This window comes from Dromaius novaehollandiae, chromosome 2 (assembly GCF_036370855.1).
Source record: "Dromaius novaehollandiae isolate bDroNov1 chromosome 2, bDroNov1.hap1, whole genome shotgun sequence".
NCBI lineage: Eukaryota > Metazoa > Chordata > Aves > Casuariiformes > Dromaiidae > Dromaius > Dromaius novaehollandiae.
Window position 1 is genome coordinate 50,626,306 of NC_088099.1, and position 23,844 is coordinate 50,650,149.

General features: G+C 40.4%; 1 protein-coding gene across 4 annotated transcripts in view; it reads right to left on the minus strand.

The window, feature by feature from the left end:
• MYRIP (myosin VIIA and Rab interacting protein) overlaps positions 1-23,844 on the minus strand; it is a 236,885-nt gene that overhangs the window by 89,887 nt on the left and 123,154 nt on the right. The window lies entirely within an intron of this gene.

Sequence of the window (23,844 nt, forward strand, 5' to 3'; positions counted from 1 at the left end):
CTCAAATCTTTGTAATTAGCAAAAGAGAGAATTTTTTCTTGAGCAGAACTACTACTACTTTGTTGCACATTTCATGGTCTAAGAATATTGGAAAAATTTAAGACTGATTATAATTAGTATCCTATTTTGCCCAGATATTTTTTACTCTGCCTTTGAGATGGAATGGATTTTGCATTTTTGTTGTAAGCGATCATTATTTTTCTTAATACTTGGACACTGATGCTATCCACTTATATAGTACTGTTTAGGAGCCATATATAGCAACAAATACTTCTAAGCTATGCTTGTGACAAAAGCCATTAATTTTTACAGAATTCACTCTTCCATTGCCTAAATGAAATTAGTAGCTTATTGTTATTGCCTGCCTGCCCCTACACTTTCTGGAGGGGGAAAAAAATCCCTCCATTTACCAATGGAAAGCTCTTTAGAGGGATCAGAGTGACTAGAAACATAGTGCCTAAAAATACTCAACCCAGTTATTCTGCCAGTGCAAAGGAAATGTCAGCAGGGTCCTTGAGAGACTGCAAAATGAAAATCTATTTTCACATCATTCCTTTATGCTTTTTTACCTTTCCATCTACATAACCACATGTTGCATCTGGAATACAGCCCTCATCAGGCACTTTACAGTGCTAATGGTAAACATCTAAAGTCCCTACCTTGTACTTCTCAAGTCGGTGGGAGTTTTGCTGTGGACCACAGTGATGTAAAGTGAGGCCTTGAATAGGAACGTCAGACACAATGCTTTGTTTCTGGCTATGATCAAGCTCATCCTAACAGTAACTACTAAAACAACAGAAATGCTTTTGACTGTTCATTTACGATTAACTCTTCTTACACTGTGAAACAGTCTATTGGAATACATGAAGGCATTATCAAAATGGATTTGTGCCTAATCAGTAAGTTATATCACACCTAATCTGAGTGCAGAAGGGACCTTAGTGTTTGGCATCATTCATAAACTTCACTGCAGCAATGCAACAAAGCTAATTGTATTCCTGGCATCGTTCTTCAGCGATTGCTGTGAAAGTGCTTATTCGCCATTTCTTCAAATTTATTATCTAAGCTCTTATAAATGAAATTAATTAACAGCTTTTCATCTTGTCATCTATTGGGAAATGGCTATAATATACAAAATAAGATTTCATATCCAGCCAGCTGGATGGGTGGTGCTCCTTCACATTACACCATCAGAATGACTGCTTTCCTGTGTCTTTTTCTCATATAAGTAAAAAGAAGCACAAATAAGGCATGAGTAACTTTTGAGAGCAAAACAAGAAATAACTTTTTAGAGCATCAGGTTACATAATTACAGACTTTAATCTCCTTCTACTAAAGTTAGTGCAAATGTGTAGTGACTTCTTCAGAGCAGGATCAGGCCCAGAAGTCCAAATTCACTTCAGTGTGGAAATGTCAGCACTTGAAATCGAAAACTCTGTAATCTTTCCCTCTTCTCTTCAGAAACAAACCAGAAATTATACCCAGGAGCCTGCTAAAATCCTTAAGGATCCCTTCAGAGTAAAGGCTCAATGAGGAGATCTTTACACAGCAAACAGAGGCAAGGTAGAACCAGCCCTCAGCAGAGAACTGATTGAACTCTCTGTTGACCATGGGGGCACTATGCTCACATGCCACCAAGTGCGAAGGGCAGGCTCCTAATACTACTCAAGAGCTGCACAGATACTAAGCGAGGAAGAAATGAGTGTGTGGAAAGGAGTGCCCAGCACATGGCAAAACTGAGCCCCAAAGATACCTGTCCACACTCTATACCACAGCGAACTTCAAGGTCATTTCCACGGTAAATCTATGCCATAACTTACCCAACAATTGAATCTGGCCCCTCCATTTTTTGTATTATGCCGCTTTGTCTTTGCCTGGCAGCCTCCTCCTACCACTGTACTTCCCTTTTTGTTCTTTACTGCATTTAACATTCACCTGACAACTTAGACATCCAGAAAATATGTCAATGCATGCAATTAAAATATCTCAAAACACCTCTTACCGTGTACCTGCAGAAGTACTGGTAACACTGCAACAAAGACAATGTTTTTAGTCGTACCTGTTGCTACACCCTTATATTTAATTTCTTGCTTGAGAGAAATCCTGAATACCCAGCTGCATACTGTGCAAGCCACAGAAGTCAGAATAATACTCCGGTGGGTGTGCTAAGTACCATTTTACTAAAAAACTGGGGAAGAGAGTGAAGGAGGAGTCCCTGGCAGGTTGTTTCAAACTCCTATACCTTGCTTACAGCTCCCACCCAATTTGCATGGACACACACAAGCAGACCTCACGACTCCACTGCTAACCTGAGTATCTGGCATCTTTGAGCTCTGCCTGCATCTTGCCCGCAGTACGAGGCCTCAGCGGCTACGCAGGCAAGGCTGGTTTCCTGGTCTCTGCCTCAGCCTTCCACTCCTGCCGTGCACCCACCACACACATTCGCCCCTGAGATGTACCCTGGCCCTTCTAATGCAGGAAGCATTAGCAGGAATGGGTGAGATTTCTCATTACTCTCCAAGAAAAGGAGGCATTCAGGTCAGAAAACAAGTCTTCCCAAATCGTATATCAAGAGAGGATACTCCACACAAAGCTAAGTTAGTGAGAACACTGGGATCCCAGGGCTGGTGTCTAAAACCAAGAGATCTCTGCAGCTACTTTTTTCTACTGACAGCCACAGCTGCCCTGCCCATTGCTTCCAGCATTACAGATAATTACCAGTTATTCAGGTAGCCATATTTTCTATACACAAGTACACAGACTGATTGATGGGCACAGACAGTAGATCTTCTCCACAAGGCAAAAAGCAGAGATGGGAACAACTCAGCGGCAACAACGATCTCATGGTACACTCTGTAACAGCATGCACTGTACCAGCTTTGTCTAATGATACCTGCAGGAGAGACACTACATCCTTTAAAGCTGGTACCACTATGAGGGTGATAACAGAAGAACAGGATATGCTTCACTGTGACCCAAAGCAGCTCACTATTCCAGTACGCCTAACTTGTTTTTTTCCTACCCTGACACAGAAATAAATATACAAGAAATTGAACCTGCTGTGGCTGACAAGACAGAACATGGAAAAAAAACAGTTATTCTCTCATTATCTAAGCTTAAATATGGGCAGCGTAATAATGTTTCAGCCTCTGCTCACTTCAGAACTTGTAATTCTCTCTATGTTAGTGGGATAACATATCATTGCTCCATCGTCACAACACAGATGCTGTGATGCATCTGGTAAGACTTCACACTGACATTTGTAAACCCTGTGTTATGACTGCAGCAGCAGAAAACAGTGTTTAGTGTTAATGCTGCTTTCCTGGAATACATTTAAAAGGCATTAAGAGAGATCATCTCCACAAGTGCTACAGAATCTCTGTCAAAACACTGTCAAGACAAAAAATACATGCAATGCTGAAGGAAACATGTCCTATCTCAGTAACAAAGGACACCATGGATCGTCACAGCAGATCGTTAAATCAATCAGTAGTTTACTTTGCAACAGCGAGCTCTTAGCATTTCTGTTTGGCCAGGGAAACTACTGCTATGGTTGTGTTCACTCCCCTATGTAGCCACACAGCACTGCACTGCTTGGGGTTTCAGCAGTGCCAGGGACTGAGTAAACATTTTCATTAACTCATAAATTTAAAAAGTAACACTATTTTATTCACATAAGACTCTTTGTTGTCAAGGTTTTTTGTTTTACAGGTCTACATTTTGGGGCTAAGCTATTTGAAAAGATCTTTTAATATCATGTAGGGGTAAATCAAAACATCTTTAGGAAAAGCAAAGCTCCCCCTACCTAGTCCAGATAAACACTGTTAAGAAATACAATTGTCACAAGTTCAAAAAACTGAAACTTTAAATTTTTGTGATGTCATTCACTATACATTCTCTGCTTCTCAGCATCCATCTCCTATTACGATAGTGTAAGCTAATGCCAATTAAAATATGATTAAAATACATACTAATGCTATGATCGGACAGACTTGCATTGCAGGGACAGCGATGCACAACACACGGAATGAAGTCACCTCATTGTAATATCATGCAAGACAAAGATATGAGTATCACAAATACAAATGGTAAGAAATAAAGCAATAAGCAGATTTACCTGGAGTAGTTACTGTGTTCTATTCCTGCTCTGTTTCATGTTCCTCTCAGGATAATCACCCCTAAAGTGTATTTCCCACTTTGTACTAAGTATTTTATTCACGACATATGTGTTCTTCATTATTAAGTAAAGATTCGTAAGATTGTCAGACGGAGGAGATCTGGCAGAGGGAGGGGGGGACAGCAACCCTCATTCCCAGTTCCTGCAACTCAACTCTGGCGCTGCAGGTGGACAGCAGGGCTGTGCCAGGGAAGGCGCAGTGTATGCGGCTCCTCTCACGCAGCGCTTCCCTTCCCAGCAAACGCCGCTTGCTCTCAGAGGAGCAGCCTGTGGTAGAATAACAAGAAAATTTCTCAAGTGCTAGTGGAAGCGAAGGAGGGGGTGTGAGGCAAAGCAAGGGAGGAAAACGCTCAAGAAGCGGCTTCTCTCTACAGCTAAGGCAGGCTGTACATCCCCGCTTTGCAGGGGTCTTCTGAGGATAGACACACAAAAGATTTCAAGGCTGTGAGATACTATGTGAGACCTAACGCAGAGAGCTTGCTAAAATCGCCAAGGTTAGGAAATGCAAAATATTAAGTTTCCAATAGCAACATCAACACATCCCTGTTGCAGCTGCTGTAACGTGATGTACGTTTTGAGACAAACAGCAGTCTTGTGAGATAACAGCTTTGGCCTGAGGTCTAGCAGCAAAATCAGTCTTGCTCTACTATCTGCCCCCACGACTCACTTGCCACTTTTTTTTATTCTGAATTTACAAATACCATTTTCACTACTATACTTTTTAATATTGTCCCTCCTCTGATGCTGAAAAACCCTCACAGGTGCTTCGGCAGCTCTGCTTACAGCCCATTGCTGGATGGTAACTTCAGTGACCACACAGAAGAAAAGTTATTTTTCATGAACAAACCGTGAGCAAATCTACACAGAATGCATGAAGAAATAAAGAGAAAATCAGACTCTTTTTCTTTGTGGTCTGGGCCAGGCTCATCCAGCTCTCATGAAATTGGAGGGCAAACGATGTGTGGAGCCTCACACTTTATGCACGAGGGTCACTCACCCGCCATCGTCTCCTGTAGCTCCCTGACAGCTCTAGCAGCCGAGCTGATGCCCAGTGGGCAGCGCTGGTGTTTCCCTGCAGCCCCACGTGCCACAGCTACCTGCCTGGGCCTCGTGGCTGGTGGCCTAGCATGTCCCTGGGGCCTGATCCAAGGCATCCCCTTCCCCTCTTTTGAGTTAAATAACAGGAGGCTGAGAGTTCTGTTCTCACACACATATTGCTAATAGAAGGAAGACTTTCTTTAAAGGAACTCTAACAAGCTACTCCACAGGCTCTTATCCTTCCTCACTTGAATTATCCAGCTCTAAGTGATAGGAACCCACCATTTTAAAACATTACTTACAGTCAATTTTTGAAAAAACTACTATTCTGTTAATAGTATTTACAACAATATAATAATGACTATACTTTGTAGTCTAGTAATAATAGTTCTGCGAAGTTTCCCTCAGGGAGAATTTGTATCCTGATGTGGTTTATATATACTAATTCCTATGCAAATTAAGAACCCACTGACACATCCTATTATAATACTTGCCCATTTTGTACATGTATTTGGTGAAATCATCACACTCTCATTACGCTTTGGAAGAACATGTCCCCAGACCGTTTGGGAGGAGCACGCGTTGTTGCTACAGCAAGAAATGAGATCCGGATCCCTCGTGAGAGTGCTCTGGCAGGTGGGTGTTGTGCATGACTAAAATGGCATGGACAGTGGGTGGCAGCAGGTTATCATTTCTTTGCTGCCTTGTGTAATTAGCACCATAAACGCCAACCTTTCAGAAACTCATCAGAATTTAAGAAATCAAATAAACTGATGTATTTTTACTCATGCTGCAGTGTTGTGGCCTTTAAGATTCGTATTTTCTGTTCTAAAGAGCTGAGCATCAGAACTATTTTTAAAAGGGAAACCTGAGATTTCCATCACTGTGGAAACTGAAGCTTTAGGGGAAAACACAGTAAGATCCATAATAAAATCATGACTGTCAGCAACTTCATGTAACATGTAAAGAAGAAAACCCCAACAACATCATGTTGTCACCAAATACAAACTGTTGACAACTTGCCAGAAAGGAACAGCAAGTAATGCATGCTGGACTGGGAGTGCCATGTTAATGACTGATGGAGCCAGGCTGGGACACTGAATGAGAAAGGGGAAGGGGCTGGTGCTTGGGAGAGGAGAGAGACACTGTTCCTAGGCAGGCGCAAGCACCAGCCCAACAGACACTGCCATGTGTTCACTGCTCTGAAAGCGCCTGTGTCAGTGGGAGCTCTGTATCAAAAAGGCCAATGCAATTGCTGAAAGACTTTCAAAACAAGAACACTATTTTGAGGCTGAATGCACAGGCTTCTAACAAGTCAGCTGAAGGGAAAAGTCATTCACTCACAGGACTCTCATGCCACTTACCCTTCTGGCAGCCAGTTACTGGTGTGCACCCTGGTTTGCTTACTTCCATATGCAAAGCCAGTACATGGTTCCGAGTAGCCCTGAGCAAGGACAATAGCGTATATTCTGTCTACCCTTGACCTCCAGTGGATCTCCATCTCCATCAAACGCAAGGCTGCTGCCCATTGCTGACTCCAAGTGGCAACGGAGGTAGTGCGGCCAGGGCCACCAGAGCTCAGATGTTCCAAAATCTGTCATGCGGCTGCAGGCCCAAGCATGAGCTTACCTGACAGAGACACGCTCATGCTAGTCACAGGAGCAGCTGGCTGGCAGACCACGTGCCAGCTGAGCACATCTCACACCTGGGCCGCCCACACCAGCACAGGTCATGCCACGCTCCTGTGTGCGTGATGCCAGCATCACAGAGCAGAAACAACACTTGCATGAGTCTTGATCTAAGCACAAGAGACTTGATGGGTCTGATGCATCAGAAAGAAAAGACTTGTGGTTATATTTCCCTGTTGTACATTAACACAAGGGCCTGTAACAACCATCCTGTTGTGAAGATTAGGCTCCTTACATCTGTATATCAGAGATAAGTAGTAAAACTGATATGAATGATGATTGTTGCAGTGTTGGAGACCCCAAGGCCTCAGATGAGACCCAGAAAACTGTACAAACAGCAAGATGCATCCCTTGCCTGGAGGAGCTAATCATCTAAATGAAAAAGACAGACAGAGAGTTGGAAGGGAAGCAGAAGCACAGAGAGGTGAAAGCAATTTGCCCAAGGCCACCCAGCCAGGCAGTTAGAGAACCAAAAATAGAGGCTGACCCCTGCAACTGTCAGCCCATTTTTCCCTCCACTAGACTGAATGTCCTATGGTGGATGTGACATTAAATTGTTATTTCTGTTTCACTGCTGTCATTTTTAAAAATAAATCATGACGGTATGTCTCTCCACTGAGCTGCTTTAATCAAGGCCACACTATTACATTTAAAAACAACACTGCAAAAAACCTTGGCTAAGAGAAGAAAGCAAGAAAGCAAGGGCCCTGGGCACAGGGTTTGGAAAGCACATCATGATTATTAACAACCCTTCTGTTATTAAAGAAAAGGGTTACTGCAACTTCAAAAGCTCTCACAATTGATGCCTCTTCCAGAGCAAACTCTGGACAAGAAGTCCCCCTGATGAATGCTACTAACGTGAGACACCATTAGGAAATCAAGAAGAAGGGTAGAAGGGTTAAAAACACAGGGGGGTGATTTAGGATCCTAAGGATATGTCTGCCAGAGCTCTGAACCCAGCAGAGTAAATATTCCTGTGTAGAACTTTTCTGACGACTGAGCAAGATCCTGATTCCTTTGCACACCACTCCGAGCTGCAGTGCAGTTCTCCTTCAAAGCACAGGTTTTCATATCCCTTATATGTTGCTTTTGGGACAAAATATGGGATACGTTTTTTCTAAAACACCCATATCTATATTAAAAAAGACTGTGTTGGCATTACTTCAGGCATCAGAGATGCAAAACGGAGGGGCTTCCACCAGGGTGAACCTGAAGCAGGACTTTTTCAAAACCCCCTCATGAGCATATGACATAGTGTTTGAAGCCTTCAGCAGGAGAAACTGCCACACACGTACAAGTCTAGTGGAACAGAAGGAAGAATTCAATTACACGCATGCCAACACAAAGGCAAGACATTCTGGGTGCATCAGTATTCTATCTCATTCATTTCAGAACAAAAACATGGAATTCTTTAAATGATGTTTTTAAACAAGCGACTTTTCTTGTTATGTGTACAGCTTTTGGTCCCTCAGATCTGCCAGTGCTTCTGTACAAAAACAGCACAGTTTGCTTGCAATGACCTCTTTGCAATTTAAAAGCTACAATGAATGCACACGTATGGAAATATCTCATCATGGCTTCCTGGTGTGCTTTCCCTTTCTCTGTCACAAGCGGACTACAGAACTTGATGCCAGTCTTAAGACTCAAAAATGACAACTATTCCTTGTATTGGTAGTGCTAATTGCGTCCTTCTGATAGCTGCTTTGCATATTCCACCATTTCTAACCTTCTGGCACATTAACTGCACTCATTTACCACATTCCCAATGAAAGTCAAAATTCAAAAATTAACTCAAATTGAAGGCTACAGCTGTGACTTCATTACTAGAAAGCAGAGGGTTCTGCAGAAAGCAGAGCAATCACGTCTAGCACAAAACACCCCTGAAAAGGCAATGGAACAATACAATCTTAAAACATACTGCAATCTACTATTAATTCAGGAAAGATACAGCATCATTTTCAGAAACTGAAATATGTCAGAATACCATACTTAAAGTAACAGAAGGAAAGTACCTTAAATATTTTATTATTTACCATTGTTAAAAATGTTGTAACATCTTAAGCAATAAGGAAACAGATTTCAACACATTATTAAACAGTGATCCTTAGCACTTGCTCTACTCTTGAAAAAAGCATGAGGAATTTATTTTTTTAAACATCAAAAATGTCATTATTCCTAGTCTGACTTTATCCAGCATTCGATATGTCTATAATATGGATTTCTGTGCATCTACTTCTAGGATACTAAATATAAAATCTGTTTGAAGGTAAGTGGCAGAAACAGTTCCACAATCCCACATATCCACATTTCCAACTCTGTCTGGGAACGGAGTCCTTTCCAACAACACAAGAAGGCACAGAAGAATCTCAGAAGCTGTTATACAAAACATTTAAGCATATGATTGATTAACATTTCTTAAATGGAATTATCTACAGATAAAGACTTCACAGAATTGTGTGCATACGCTGTTCTGTATTTTGAGTAAGGAGCGTGTCTTCACATACATTTGGGTAACACCCATCAGCTCATGGGTGCTATAAGAAAACAATAATACACTAAGTATCACTGGTTGCAACTTCTTACATGAGTATCCTCTTATTTAACTCAGCAGGAGGATTAAAAAGTCTTATAGAAATTAGTTCTACTAACTTAAAAGCAGTACTGAAATATGGCTCTGAAAGAGTTATTTCAAGTGTTTAAGAGTTAGGATTGCGAGACTAGAGAAGGGATGTGGGACCTTCTGTTACTGTGGCAACCAAATAGTTACGAGTTTTCATTTCTTATTTGGACATTTTCTATTTCAGACAGACATCTGTAAGCAAAATGCCAAGATTCATACCTGCACATTGTGTTAGACAGCAGCAGAAAGATCTCCCCACTTGAAGAGTGTTTTTTCCAAAGGATTTTAGTCTATTTAAAAATAGATTGCATCTGATACAAGCTAAAATATTGACTTCATTATTACGATGATAGTGTTGGTAAATGAACAGGTCTTAATAAGATTCAGCAGTCAGGTACTAAAAACTGTGGCTATGGCAACACTAACTTCCTGTTGTACTCCTCACAGCACAGTGACATTTCAGAATATAACATTGTCAAACTAGAGTTAGAGAAACAAGCTCAGGGAATTTATGTAGCGCAAATCCCTTGGAACAATGACGACGACGACAAGAAGATGGCAAAGCTTAAAAAAAAGGATTTCCAAAAGAGCTTATGTTTCTACCACATATTGATAGTAAAGTAGGAAAACCAAAGTTCGGGCTTCCTGTCTGCATGTCCTAAAATTCACCATGTATTTTAAGTTGCACATGGATTTTAGTTCAGTGTGGTTCAAATCCTGAATATTTGCAGAACCCACTCTCTTTGCCATTTTCAGGTCAACCTGTTGATGTGAGCAAAAAATGCCATTAACAGAGACTTACCACAAAAAAGAACTACTCAATTTTGGTTCTCTCATACTACAAGGCAGAGTACTACACCTAGTCTATTAAAACATCGAGCACAGGAACATGCTTGCTCACATGAAAATATACTTCTTCAGGATTTCCAGAAATGCAGCATTTGGTTGGAATAGTAGCTTGCAACAAGACAAAACCACAGCTACATTAGGCAAAAATCCAACCTGCCAGCAAGATGGGAGCAATCTGGATGATTGGCTTAAGACTTGCCAGCACTAATTCTATTAGGTTTTTAACATAGTTAAGTATACTCTGTTCTGTCTGTAAGTGAACTGTTTTGCCTGATATCATAGGAGATTACTAAAGAGATGGTTACACCTGTATATTTTTCTACTAGAAGAAGAGAACTTATGCAAGCAGCAGTAGATTTTTCTATTTTCCTCTACACAAACTTCTGTGTAGGAACTATCAATACTTGTTCTATTAAGTAACTCTGCCTACAGTAAAATTAAGTGCAATATCTTTGAGGATGGAAGAAGGTAAAACTTTTCAATAGGTGATATGCATCATGGATAGGAAAACTGCGCGGGCAAACAACAAAAGGCTCTTACAAAGATAACTTGTCTTAAGGAAGACAAAGCAAAGTTTAACTTGTAAACTCATCATAGAAAAGCAACTTTAATTTGACATTAGAATCAGAGCAACCATAAAGACAGACAACGAAGGACAGAAGTTAGATGGATAAATGCTGATGTTCTACGTATCATTCAAATTAATTATTTTTTTCCAGTAACCTATGTTAGCAACTGATACCCTAAAAGATTGGTTAACTGCACTGAGTCTTCTTGTCCCAAGAGAAGTATCAGATGTAAACCAAGGGTGTAAGAACACAGAGCAGGACTGTTACAATTTTGAGGTGACCATCTATGTTTGTACTAGTAGAACTGTACATGGTGCTGAAGATCGATCTTCTAAGTGCAATTTTTAAAGAGACCTTTAAGAAAAAGAATTCAAAGGATTTTCTTTATATATCTCTAGAACCACAGACCTCCTTTGCATTTAAACTCTCAAATCCAGTAGGCCCAAAATAATGAACAAACATGTCTCCAAGTTGAAGAAAGACAGTTTGGACAGCATGTCAGATCATTTTTAAAAGTCTCATAAGTTGTACATTCATTGAATCAAAATCACTCCCTTGGGACTAGAAAGAGTAATAATATACAATTATGTTGAAAACGTTACATTAACCAACACTAACATGAAGTTTCCATGTTAGCGCATGTAACTTATGAAAGGACTTTCAGAATGTGTATAGTACCATTTTTTTAAAAAAATTATATAAAAATATATATTCACACACATATATGTTAATTATTATTTTAAATCATTATATAACTATTCTATAAAAATGAAGCAATTAAAAATCTGTTAATACATCTCACATTAGGATAGTATTCATCTTGTGTTATTGTGCTCTTTGATCAACATCCTTAGAAAAGGTTATGAAAATTTTCCCTGCAAACCTGAAGAAAATCAGCACTACAATTTACTACTGCATCTCTGGTAGTATGCCTGTAGGACGCCTGTCAGTCTCAGGCAGCAGAAGAGCCCTGCTGTTCCCAGCAACAAGAAAGCAAAGAAGAGGTGCTATCCCCTGCACAGAGAAGCCTGCAGTCTGTCAGCATGGGGAAAAATCTGAGACAAAAGCTGAATTTGCTGAACTACTGAAGCCTGTAAGAATATTCTCAACTTGGAGCACATGGATGGCTCCATGGAAGTGGAGGCTCCAGACATTACTCTGTTAAGTCTGTGGCAAATTCAGTGGAGCCAGAACTTCCTGCCTCACAGACCGATGCTGCAGATACAAGATTTTGTACCTGTATATAAACTCACTTCCAAATGGGAAAGAAAACCTTCGCACTAGTATTTTTTAAAAAATAGTGACATATCCCTTTACAGGCATGAAAGGTGGATGTTTTTATAGAATATATCTAATAATCCTCTGGAATCCAGCAAGATGAATAAATCCATGATACCCACTGATGTTAATGAAAGCAAGGGAAAAAAAGTGCTCAGAACTGAAACAACAGTCTTGCTTCCTGCTGTCTTCGAGCACCTGCTGGTTTCTTAATGCTTTGAAATGAAACCACCTTGCAAAAACTGACAGAATTATAACACAATGTAGTATGGCTGCAAGGCAATATGGCATCATCATAGGCGTCTCCCTTGCAGAAACTATCTACTGAAATGCAGAGAAAGATAAACATACCCTGTAATGCAATTATCTTCTAAGCATAAAAGGGACAAAATGATCAGCAAAAAAGATTTATTAGCACCAGCTATGAAATTACACAAATAAATGAAACTACTCAAGTATTAGTTAGTTATAGGAAGTGTGCTTCAAATAAGTTACCTATGGGGTTGTCAGGGGGTGTGCAGGTAAGGTCCAAAGCATACTGCAGACAGGTTTGTAACTTATTGTTAAGTTTAGCTGAAACACATCTATCCGTCATTCATTACTTTAATAAACTTGAACTCCTCTGAAATAAATGTGCTGTTCTGGAAATCTGCCTTAGTTGGAACATTTTGAAAAAAATATGAAAGTGGCTCCGCAATTTCTAAGAATGAAGCTAATGAACATGCTTTTCCCATACTTGAAAAACTTAATCTGGCAATCCTCTCTTTAAGATACTTAGCTCTTGTATGCAGTGGAGGACAACACTGAAACAGACACAGGGAAGTTTGTATGCTCCCATGAAAACGCACAAAATCTGGCAAAGTACATGGTTTTGAGAAACCACAGTACAGTTCACAGGAGACTAAGTAGAGCTGCGCAACTCAGTTTTTCCCCAGTTCCACCCAAAGTCCTCCACACATATGCTGTGAGTATGTCACACTGGTGGAAAATCAAACACTTTGCTAACACGCTCTGGGTCAAAAAAAGTACAAACTGCAGGAGAACTGGGCGCTCACTACAGCACGCGCTCTTGCGGAGCCAGCAGTGGAGCCTGAGTCATCTGCTGTTGACAGATCTCTGGGAAACAAAGTGACAAAGTGTCCCGCTTTCTTCTCACGCTGCTTCCCAAAGGATAACAACCTACTATGACTCTTGCCTCAAGTGCCAAAGTTATGCAGGGTTTGCGGAAACATGCTGACCTTGCTAAAGACACTTGTAGGTCTCTCAGTCTAGTGGCACATGAGGAAGACTTTTTTCTTTTTTTTTTCTCCATATATAGACTACCAAAGCTGTGAATCCTGTTCAGGAATATAAGCTGGTTCTCCAGGGCAGTTTTGGCTTATTGACTATGTTCTTTCCAGCTTCTGAAACAAATGAAGCAAGTGTTTTATTCACTAGGTAGTCCTTTTTTTTTTATTCCCACAGTGGGAGCATACTAAGGCAGACGTGCTGTGGATAAACCAGTACAAAACTACAAATTCAAAAACTTCATAATGAATTATCTCTTCATAGACAGCCTTCATAATCATTGCATTGCATAATTTTCATGTGCTCACTTCCAGAACTTAAATGCTCTTTAAATAGCTTTGTGTGTCAGTGAGATAGGGCATTAGCTCATCTTTAAACAATCCCAATGATTTTCTCTTTTGTAGCCTTCAAGTTTCTATAGAATGTTATACATATTTTAAAAAGACAGAAAAGTGAAAAGATAACTAGATCACTATTCATGCAAAGAATAAAACTGTATTAGCTGATAAAATATAATGCCAATAAAAGTATTCAAGAGCACCAAGATCCATCTCAACTGTATCTTTTCTTTCTCAGTAATAACCAACTATTATATTTCAAGGTAAAGAAAGGATAAAGAGAAAAGTGAAATCTTACCATGGAAATGTTTGACAGCAAAGACGAATGGAAGGCCTCCACAAAAATGGGTCAAGTTTTAAATAGCAGGTATCTAGTTTAAGTACAGGAAAGAAAGTAATAGCTCTGGAAAATGTATTTAAGTTCCTCTCTACATACAGTTACTTGCCTGCGCATTTGCATTTAGTTTTCTTAATCTCTGAACTTCCATTTACAGGCTGAGATTCCAATTATTTTACTGGGCAATAAATCGCCAAAATTGCTTCCGGATGTAATTTCAACTCCTGGTTCTAACTTTTTGGACCTATTGTAGGCTATTACAGCATTGCAGTTGAGAGCCTGTATCGGTAAACGCCTATAAAAAAAATTACAAATTTGTGCCAGCTATGCCAAACCCAGGAAACAAAAAGGTCAACTTACACCTGAAAGAGATACAGCTACCTTAAGATATGTTACTGCAAAGCAGAATTACTGAAACCACACCATTACGGTGAATGCAAAAGGTTTGCAATTTCAGGTTAGATTTACAAGATTTTTAAAGAACATTTTATTTTTCATTCCCACAGTATTAAGACAGCAAAAGTTATGCTTCATTTGGGAATACTACACGAACATGCCTATCCTGACCACGCCAGGGACAGTCTAAACGAAAGGTCACTGTCTTCCCAACAGGGGGGCCTAGATTTATGCCCTTTGAGAGACTGGTGAGCAATGCCTACTTTTAAAGAGGACAGTCCTACTGAATGTAAGAGTACTTGGAAGTCATTTTGGGAGAAAGAGAAGATTTTAAGAGTTTGTGACAGTGAAATATTATGTTTTAGTTCCTCTGCTGAGAAAGAGCTGTCAATTATAGAGAACAGCAGAAAAACGATGACATTCTCCAAACGTAACAATTGCAAAAGCTTTCCGTGATTTAGCAAACGGGCAGGCTGAACACTCTGCATTGTTCTGTCATTACTTCATATAATGAACAGAAATGATTTTGAAATCACATTAAATTCAAATCAATCACGATACTTATAAAATTTCAGAATATTTACTTCAAATCCCTAAATATATTTGGTAATCCTAGAAGTAATATGAAGTACTCCTCTTGTGTAACAAAGTACTTGAAGCTCAACTTCAAATGTTAAATTCATTTTAACTCCAATTATGGAAGCACAAACAGTACTGGCATAATAACATCAAGTAACATTTCACAGATGATGTTAATGAATATTTATTTACATAAACTAAAACAGGACCACATGATCACATTAGATATCTGAATGCTGACTCTGAAAGGCAGATTTGGTTTCTTAGTGTTTTTCCATTCCTCTGAGAGCACCACTGTGGTTTTTTAAAAATTCCAAATTGCAATTTTTTGTGTTCTTCTTGTAATGAGGCAAAATAGACTGTAAATATGTTGAAAAGCCATTTAGACAGCAAAGGCTTTGTCTAAGCTAGTTAAAAGGCTACGGGTATTTTGTAACCTAACTTTTAATGTAAACTTATGGGAACAGGAACAACCAAAAACTGAGATAACGTAAAAGCAGAAAGCTTCATAACACTCCCTCATAGGAGTAAGTGTATTACAACTTTGAAAAATTATTTTTTGTTTGCAAAACACACAGACTAGCTTAGCAATTTGTTTTAAAAAAGTAAAAGTGACAGGATACAGCTCCCTGTCACAGGAAAAAACAAAGCTTATTCAAGTTTTCATGTCAGTTTGAATTAACTTAGCTTTAGACCCACCAGGGTCCCATGATGCTCCCCCTTTTTTAATTATTAGTCATAAAAGCAGCACTCTCTTAGTAAATCCCAACAGCAGGGATAATGGCAAAATCATTTTACTTTCTGCAAACTCTGAAAGCAGCAACTGCTACGTTTATTCTTAGGGCAACGGTCAGATTTGAGATGATTCTGCAGAAGCATCTGAGACAACTATTCAGCAAGAATTAAAAGCAGAAGAGACCTATGAGATCTGCATCTGAAGGGAAGCATTTTTCCATTTGAAACTGTACCCTGCCAGTGGGCTTCAATTCTGAGGCTTTAAAGATTTGGGCTCTGGTTTTCAGCACCACAGCACACATGACTCCTTCGGAGAAGACGGCGCGTTAGTGAAAGCCAGTCATTTTAAATGAGGAAAGGGGAGGATTTTCTGCTTGTCTTAATTCCCCCCCCCAAATTTGATTTTTAGATAAACAACCAGTACCTTGCAGTTCTGAGGGGATTAACAAAACTCACAAGAGAAAAGCAGCCAAGCTACTTAGCACTTTAGTTTTGCTAGAACCTTTGCCACTGCAGGAAAAGGCATTTTATGCTAGAGGAAACCTTCCCAAAACCATGGCACAGTTGTGCCTTCCTGTTTGGTTTAACAGGAACTTCTCCCTGCTGAGGCAATTCTCACTAGCCAAGTCCCACTTGAAACATCTTTGAAAGAAGCTGATTTTCTGCCCCACCAGAGATTGCTTTCTCCTGTAAGAAATAAATAATGGGATTTGGGCCGTTCTGGCCATACTGTTTAAATAACAATTTCCTTACCACCCAGAGAACCTTTAAACAATGTCCCAGATCTTACAAATGAATGGCTTGATCCATTTTGCTATGTGACTTTATTTTCCATAGATTGTAATAGTGAAAGCAGTAACGCGCAGGACAGAACACTTTGGATATATGCTAGTTCACTGTATTTCTGCAAATCATGCTAAATGGAAATGACTTACAGAGTCCTGACTCACTTAAATACAGCTCTTCTTATTCCTGCCCCCAGCTCCCTGATGCATCATCTCTGTAAACTTCTCCAGCTGATCCCCAGAGAAAGGACAGGAGATGTTGCTATTTGTGTTAGCATGCCTGTAGCCATTTGTATGAACAGAATTGGCTATGATTTAAGAAACACAAGGGACCAGGTTACTCATAAAAAAATCTCGTTAGAATAGAATATTAATAGTTTATGTATCAGTTGTCCAATTTTAACCAAATCAGCTACTTCAGTCACAAATCTTAACTGGACTGTTAATTAGGATTGTATGATAAACATCATCTGTGTGATAACTGGGAAGAACACCAGTTTTAGATTTTGTCTCACTATTAAAAACATTATTAAGACCATGAAATCCAGTATCTAAAGACAGCTACTATGGAGGAGGTGTTTCCCATCAGTAAACGCATGGCTTTATTTTTGTTGATTTTTTTCTGATCGCAAGCACATTTTCCATCTGCTGTGCTATCAACTAAGAGAATTTACCAGAGAGCTCGCCTCAGATTTCACTTGCCAGTCGTTTGGACAGGAAAGGCTGCTTTTCCTGCTGGGCTCTCTGAGGTTCAATTGCACTGCCTCTACCATCGAAAAATACATTGTTGCAATAACAGCAGTAATGATTAGCTATTAAAAGTACATGTTCTGTTTGGGTCTGATGGCAGAAGCCCCAGGTCTATGCTCCACTGTTGCCCGATATTACAGCACACAAGGGAAGCAATTCTAAGCTGTCTTGATGCCTTTTCTGGCCCAACCTACGGGGTTATCCAACCCACCAGTGAAACAAGTAACTTAAGCTTTCTGCCTTGAAACAACCTTCTCCAAATTCATATTCTGCCAGGCTGCAGAGCACACATGGAAACAGAGTAAGGCTAACAGAGGAAGGTACACTGGTGATATCCTGCTTCTGATTGATTAGACTCTGTACTGATCCTTACAGAGGACAGAGAAGAAGAAAGGCTTTAAAATGTCTTACTTAGCTAGGTGGCATATCTGTGATTCTTTGCTAAGATACGGTGAAATTATCAGAGCCCAGGCCTCCCAAAACCTTGATTTTTTATATGGAGCTTCTCACATCTATCTTTTCTTTCTTTTTTTTAATCAGACACTCCAGGTCTATATGACCTCAAGTAAAACAATATTTACACAAAGCCCACATCAACATCCTTTTATCAAGGTAGGGATAATGATCTCTCTCTCGTAATGGAGCAAAAAAGCCAAAGGCAGGGTGACTTCCTCAACACCAGATGGTGAACAAGTTATGAATAGGAAAAGGAATCCAGGTCCACATCCGATTTCGCCACCTAATGAAGTCTGTCACCTACAGAGTAATAAAAAAATTATTTACTGCATGGACCATAAATAAATTTAATTATCTACAAGCCTTTCCATATACCTGTTATATAAGACATGGAAAGACATGAAGAAAATACTGTTCTCTGTACCAGAAACACTGTATTCATTCTCTATCTTATGTATACTAAAGCTGGGATTTGATTTGAAGCTCTTCTGCCCTTCATAAACCATCCAAAGTACACATTTGAAATGTACAGAATCAGCATCAGCAGTCATTCAGTAAAATGGAAGTGTCCAAATAATTTTGGAAGCCATGATGACGCCTTTATAACTTAAATGAAAAGTGTGCAAATATTAGACAGCTCCTGAGATTCAGCACAAATCAGAAGCCATGGTCTTGCTTTGTCCATCGGATTGCATAAATTCACTTCCTATTTTAAAAAGTAATTCTGAGAACTAAGACTTTTCAGCTTAAGTGATGCTGGGACAGCAGCTTTCTTTGCAATACAGAAAGAGTAAAAGGATTTACACTGTATTTATGTGCCTTTTAAAATATGGAAATGTACATTTTAACTGAAAAAAAACAGAATCTTTTTGTGACAAGAATTAACAGAGACTATGCAGTTTTAACCTTAGTCTTAGCAAAGACTAAACTCTGCCTACTGAAACGTACCCAGTTATGCACAGTGAGAGAGTTTGGAACTGGTGTTAATTCATATTTGTATTCTACTAGCACCTATCAGCTGTACCCAGGATTCAGAAGGAATTTAGAAGCAGCCCTTCCATGAGAAGCTCTGTACTAAACATACTCAAGAATTATCTTCATCATCACCTATTCTATTCCACCAGTAAGGAACAAAGGCATGCACAGGTTGACTCAGCTGCCCTCAGCCAGACATGATCTGAAGGCAAGCTGGGAGCCAAGTCCTAACTTCCAGAATTTCCAGGCAGTAATTCCATCACATCATTCTTTAACAGCAGTAATTGATGCATCTGAGCAATTGCAACTGTGGGTACAACTGTGGGATGGACACTGCCAATCTCAGCCCAAGCCTTCAAGAGTTTACATATATGCTCATTTAACACAATGTCCAGTGTCTCTTTGAAAGTCAGCAGATCTGAAAACAAGCACTCAAAAGAACCTGCATGGCTGGACTCCTGGCTATCTCAGATGAAAGAGGATATCTATCCTGCAACCCCTTAACTTATCTCACTTCCAGATAATTTTAGGAGCTATTCCTGTAGCTAATCCAGGCTGATCACCAGAGAAGTTTATTTGGCATCCATTAGTTCTACTATCAAAACACAGTGAGCTCAGCAAAGTGTACAGTCTCAGATTTATCTCTGAATTTTTTCTCAGACTCTTGTTTTGCAAAGAAGAGTTATGAGAAAGTTTTGGGTATTCAGTTTTCAGGTGGCTACAGTCACCTCCTAAATAGCACAGAGTACATGGCCATTTTTGTATTCCATATGAGACACAGGCTACCAGCTCAGCTGTAACACAACAGTCCAAGAACTGGGCCCCAGCCATCTCCCATAGTCTTCCTGTAGCCATACTGCTGAGGTATGGACTGCATTACATATAACATGGGTGGAAGCCTAGCTGGACAACTGGGCTGAAAGGGCTGTGATCAGCAGTACAAAGTCCATTTGGCAGCCAGTTACCAGTGGTGTCCCTCAGGGACTCATAATTGGGCCAACACTGTTTAATGCTTTCATTAATGATTTGGACAATAGGACAGAGTGCACTCTCAGCCAGTTTGCAGACAAAACTGAGGGAGCAGTCAATACGCTGGATGGCAGGGCTGCTGTTCAGAGGGACCTCAACAGGCTAGAGAAATGGGCTGACAAGAATCTCATGAAATTCAACAACAGCAAGTGCAAGGGCTTGCGTCTGGGATGGAATAACCCCCTGCAACATCACAGGCTGAGGACACGGTGGGCTAGAAAGTAGCTTTGCGGAAAAGGACTTGGGGATCCTGGTAAACAAGTTGAACACAAGTCAGCAGTGTGTCCTGGCAGCAAAGAAGGCCAACTACTTTCTGGGCTGAATTAGCGAAAGTGGAGCCAGCAGGTTGAGGAAAGCAGCTCTTCCCCTCTGTTTAGCACTTAAGAGATCACACCTGGAGTTGTGCCCAGTTTTGGGCTCCTCATTACCAGAAAGACATTGATGTACTGGAGTGAGTCCAGGGGAGGGCCACCAAGATAGCTGGGGAGCTGAAGCACATGACACACGAGGAGAGGCTGAGAAAGCTGGGCTTGTCCAGCTGTAGGGAAAGGCTTGGGGGGGTCAAACTGCTGTCTACAACTACCTAATGGGAGGTGTAGAGAAGACAGCGCCAGACTCTTCTCAGAGGTGCACAGCGATGGGACAAAAGGCAGTGGATACAAGTTAAAACACAGGAAATTCTGATTAGATACAAGGAAACATTTTTTCACCATGAGGATGGTCAAACACTGTGACAGAGGCCCTGAGAGACTGTGGGATCTCCATCCTTGGAGATACTCAAAACCCAAATAGACTTTGCCCTGAGCAACCTGCTCTATCTGGTCCTGCTTTGAAAAGAGGCTTGCACTACAGATACCCAGAGGTCCCTTCCAACCTGAATTATTCTTTGATCTTGTCATCAGAGACCATCCTAAAGAGCAGGCTAAAATGAAAATGCTGCATCCCTTCCTAGGGGCAAAACCAAAACCTGCTAACAATGTTTTACTTACACTTGACCTTCAAGATGGCTCAGCTTTCAACAGTGCTAGCTTTACCAGCCCTGGATAATCTATTGTGCAACACTTGCTTTGTTTCACTTTGAACATGCCTCATCACCATGGACCTACCTGGGCACTGGGCTGCCCCAGTTGCCACCTCCAGCCTGCCCTGCTGCCTCGCTTGGGGGCTGTAGGACAGGCCCCAACTGGCGAGGCCCCTATCCTGTTGGCCCAGGGAGCCCCCATAGCTCCTGACTCTCTGTCCTATAGGGAGCAGCTGGCCTTTGCTATGCCCTGACAAACATATAAGGAGGAATAAAATGTAACTTTTCTTGGCTGGTTGTCCTCCTATTGCAATTTTTTTTTTTTAACTGTTAAGGAAACAGGCATATTCTAAAATCATAGTTAGCTAGATACAAACTAGAGTTCTGGTTTTGCTAGGAGAGGTTATAATAAGTAAGTATTGGAATACGGTAGTATGTGGCACCTGTCAGGCAGGTACCTGTCAACCAATTTGCAAATTATATACTGGAAATGTTGTTCAAGATCCTAAGCATTATTCTCCAGTGTTACCAACCTTTTATGGATATGTGCTGTTTAACTGCCAGTCAGAAATTATGTTGACATGTTACATAACTATTTTTTCAATCTCCTTTCACTATATTTTATCACTATTTCTCTTGCCAGAACCTTCTTTGGCAGTAAGTGGGACACTGTTAAACATTTAACAGAATTATTTCCTGCTAAATATGAATGCCTTGGGATTTCCAAAGCACGGGAGACAGAGGCATTCAAAATGTAGTTCACAGTGAGCACTTCCTTGCATTACAACACCCTACAAGTTCTTTTTTTTTTTTTTTCAGGACAATTTCCAAAAGCATTCCTTGTCAGATGTATTCTTTGTCAGATGTATGCAGTGCTGTCACTGAAAGAGGCTTGGGTACCTGTGAGTTTGCAGGCTTGGGGAAACAAGTCATAAAATCCTTCCTTGCCTCTAAGAGGTATTAATTCACTTATCTTGCCAGAGATCCAAAGTGCTTTTGACAACTGCAACTAGCTGAGACACCGAGAATCTAAGAAGTCCCCTAGGTTATGAAGCACAGCAAACACATCAGCGAGAGCAGTCACAACTGTGACTACTGACACAATTTCTACCATCCTTTACAGTGATTTCTTCTATCACACAAACATTTATTCAAGTTTCCACACTCCAGTTTCTATTCCACATGCCACTGCATTGACCAGCCTGCAAAAACCAGGAGCACAGAGCCTGATGCCATCAGCAAATTGAAGACACTGTGAACTATGCTGTCTTAACTACCCAATTAACCTCACATATGCCCTCAGAATCTGATGGATGATGGAACAGAATATTCCTTAATTGAATGAACTCAGTCACCAGTAATTATCCTCTAGGAGCGTGAAGAAAAGAGAAGGAAGCCCCGCTCAAGCTGAGGCCTGGAGAAGCACCTCTCAGTCTTCACATCAATGGGCAGAGACAGAGATGAGATCGAAAAGAATAAATATTGACATCTAACTTCCATATATTGCCAAGGGACATCACTCACCAAATTACACCAAGAAGCTTTATAACATACTAAATTTCAAATCAAAATGACCAAGGCAGACTCTGTTAGATATAGCGGCAAAGGCCATCTCGCTACCTTACAAAAATTACTTCCACAAAGAGGAAGAATTCAGCTGAGGAAGCAAAATCACCTGTGCCCCAAAACAGCCCCCAGAGAATGGGATTAACAAAACAACCAACTTCTGAATGCATTAATGATTCCCGGTTGGCACTCCACAAGCAAGAGACAAAATTCCAGCCACAAACTACACTGTGCTCATTCCCTGAAACTCAGCAGTTTTAAGTATTTTGGGAGGCTGTGGACAGAACAAAAGGCAAAACAGCTGTTAGATACAGGGAAACTCACTCATCTGTCTGATTTGGAGGAAAGGTTTGAACTTCAGCTCCTGTATTTCAGGCAACTGAACTGTGATCTCTCAAAGGCTCCTCTTCAAAATTTCTATGTTGGACCTCATCACTTCCCAGTCAAAACAAGTATGTGCCTGTAAAGAATCTCCAGTTTTATTAAATCAGCTTTCTGATGAAAACTTTTCACCAAAGAAATTCCCAAGCATGCTATAAATCCAATGTTAGTCTGAAAATGAACTTTCACTAGTCCGCTCTTGCTATGATCAAACAGCAGATTCAAATAGATTAACTACTTCACTCAAAAGGGTTTGTTTTTAGGTTTTTTTTTTTTTTTTTTTTTTTTTAGCACTATGTCAATATCCAGTCTTCCTTTCTGAAACTGCTTCTGCAAAGAAATGATACAACAACCTGAAATTAGTGGAGATTTAAACTCCAAAGCAACTTTAGGTCACAAATGGTTCCCACTTTAAATTAAAGTGATTTTATCTACAGATACAGAGTAAATACAAAAGCTGTGTGGTAGCTCCCAAGCAGAAATGAAAAAGATGTTGCCCTGGATGGCTCTAGCTGCACAAGCTGCAGATGTGACATAGGGTAGGAAAGGTTATCACATGTTCTTCTGGCGCAGGTAACTTGGGCTGGTATTACCAGCTTCTTTCTCGATCCACAAGCGTTGAGTCATACTTTGAAAGCGGAGGGGGTGGAGAGTACGATAAGCATAATTAACTCTCCAGCCAGGCCCCGGCACCCATATCTGGAGAAAGGCTTCAAAAAAGCCTGGGAGCAGAAAAGATAAGCTGCTACAAACCAGGACAAGAAAGCCATTTTCTTCATTTTGTATACAGATTTAGAGAACAGTCCTTGTCTTTGGCAGAAAGACAAGGCAATGGCTTTCTCCACTACTCTTTTTCTCCAGGTCACGGAATCAGGACGAGTTACTGCCTTCCTTCCAAAATATGTGAGTATGCACAATATGCACAGTCTCACAGATTCTTATTAAAGATACTAAGCAGTAAGTGCTTCACTATCTATTTCAAGTGAGAGA